Here is a 2564-nt window from a genome sequence, read left to right on the forward strand (position 1 = left end):
CTCCCCCGGTGTCACACTCTAATCTCTCCCCCGGTGTGACACTCTAATCCCTCCCCCGGTGTCACACTCTAATCCCTCCCCGGTGTCACACTCTAATCCCTCCCCCGGTGTCACGCATCTAATCCCTCCCCCGGTGTCACACTCTAATCCCTCCCCCGGTGTCACACTCTAATCCCTCCCCCGGTGTCACACTCTAATCCCTCCCCCGGTGTCACCGCCTAATCCCTCCCCCGGTGTCACCGCCTAATCCCTCCCCCGGTGTCACCGCCTAATCCCTCCCCCGGTGTCACACTCTAATCCCTCCCCCGGTGTCACCGCCTAATCCCTCCCCCGGTGTCACACTCTAATCCCTCCCCCGGTGTCACCGCCTAATCCCTCCCCCGGTGTCACACTCTAATCCCTCCCCCGGTGTCACCGCCTAATCCCTCCCCCGGTGTCACCGCCTAATCCCTCCCCCGGTGTCACACTCTAATCCCTCCCCCGGTGTCACCGCCTAATCCCTCCCCCGGTGTCACCGCCTAATCCCTCCCCCGGTGTCACACTCTAATCCCTCCCCCGGTGTCACCGCCTAATCCCTCCCCCGGTGTCACACTCTAATCCCTCCCCCGGTGTCACCGCCAAATCCCTCCCCCGGTGTCACCGCCTAATCCCTCCCCTGGTGTCACACTCTAATCCCTCCCCCGGTGTCACCGCCTAATCCCTCCCCCGGTGTCACCGCCTAATCCCTCCCCTGGTGTCACACTCGAATCCCTCCCCCGGTGTCACACACTAATCCCTCCCCCGGTGTCACCGCCTAATTCCTCCCCCGGTGTCACCGCCTAATCCCTCCCCCGGTGTCACACTCTAATCCCTCCCCCGGTGTCACACTCTAATCCCTCCCCCAGTGTCACCGCCTAATCCCTCCCCCGGTGTCACCGCCTAATCCCTCCCCCGGTGTCACCGCCTAATCCCTCCCCCGGTGTCACACTCTAATCCCTCCCCCGGTGTCACTGCCTATTCCCTCCCCGGGTGTCACACTCTAATCCCTCCCCAGGTCTCACACTCTAATCCCTCCCCCGGTGTCACACTCTAATCCCTCCCCCGGTGTCACTGCCTATTCCCTCCCCCGGTGTCACACTCTAATCCCTCCCCCGGTCTCACACTCTAATCACTCCCCCGGTGTCACACTCTAATCCCTCCCTCAGTGTCACCGCCTAATCCCTCCCCCAGTGTCACACTCTAATCCCTCCCCAGGTGTCACACTCTAATCCCTCCCCTGGTGTCACCGCCTAATCCCTCCCCGGGTGTCACCGCCTAATCCCTCCCCCGGTGTCACATTCTAATCCCTCCCCCGGTGTCACCGCCTAATCCCTCCCCTGGTGTCACACTCTAATCCCTCCCCCGGTGTCACCGCCTAATCCCTCCCCCGGTGTCACCGCCTAATCCCTCCCCCGGTGTCACCGCCTAATCCCTCCCCCGGTGTCACACTCTAATCCCTCCCCCGGTGTCACACTCTAATCCCTCCCCCAGTGTCACCGCCTAATCCCTCCCCCGGTGTCACCGCCTAATCCCTCCCCCGGTGTCACCGCCTAATCCCTCCCCCGGTGTCACACTCTAATCCCTCCCCCGGTGTCACTGCCTATTCCCTCCCCCGGTGTCACACTCTAATCCCTCCCCCGGTGTCACCGCCTAATCCCTGCCCCGGTGTAACACTCTAATCCCTCCCCCAGTGTCACCGCCTAATCCCTCCCCCGGTGTCACCGCCTAATCCCTCCCCCGGTGTCACACTCTAATCCCTCCCCCAGTGTCACACTCTAATCCCTCCCCCGGTGTCACATTCTAATGCCTCCCCCAGTGTCACCGCCTAATCCCTCCCCCAGTGTCACCGCCTAATCCCTCCCCCGGTGTCACACTCTAATCCCTCCCCGAGTGTCACACTCTAATCCCTCCCCGAGTGTCACACTCTAATCCCTCCCCGGTGTCACACTCTAATCCCGCCCCCGGTGTCACCGCCTAATCCCTCCCCGGTGTCACCGCCTAATCCCTCCCCCGGTGTCACCGCCTAATCCCTCCCCCAGTGTCACCGTCTAAACCCTCCCCCGGTGTCACACTCTAAACCGTCTCCCGGTGTCACCGCCTAATCCCTCCCCCGGTGTCACACTCTAATCCCTCCCCCGGTGTCACACTCTAATCCCTCCCCCGGTGTCACACTCTAATCCCTCCCCCGGTGTCACACTCTAATCCCTCCCCCGGTGTCCCACTCTAATCCCTCCCCAGGTCTCACACTCTAATCCCTCCCCCGGTCTCACACTCTAATCCCTCCCCCAGTGTCACACTCTAATCCCTCCCCCTGTGTCACACTCTAATCTCTCCCCCGGTGTCACCGCCGAATCCCTACCCCGGTGTCACCGCCTAATCCCTCCCGCGGTGTCACCGCCTAATCCCTCCCCCGGTGTCACCGCCTCATCCCTCCCCCAGTGTCACACTCTAATCCCTCCCTCAGTGTCGCACTCTAATCCCTCCCCCGGTGTCACACTCTAATCTCTCCCCCGGTGTGACACTCTAATCCCTCCCCCGGTGTCACA

The sequence above is a fragment of the Pristiophorus japonicus genome, chromosome 2, assembly GCF_044704955.1.
Source record: "Pristiophorus japonicus isolate sPriJap1 chromosome 2, sPriJap1.hap1, whole genome shotgun sequence".
Lineage (NCBI taxonomy): Eukaryota > Metazoa > Chordata > Chondrichthyes > Pristiophoridae > Pristiophorus > Pristiophorus japonicus.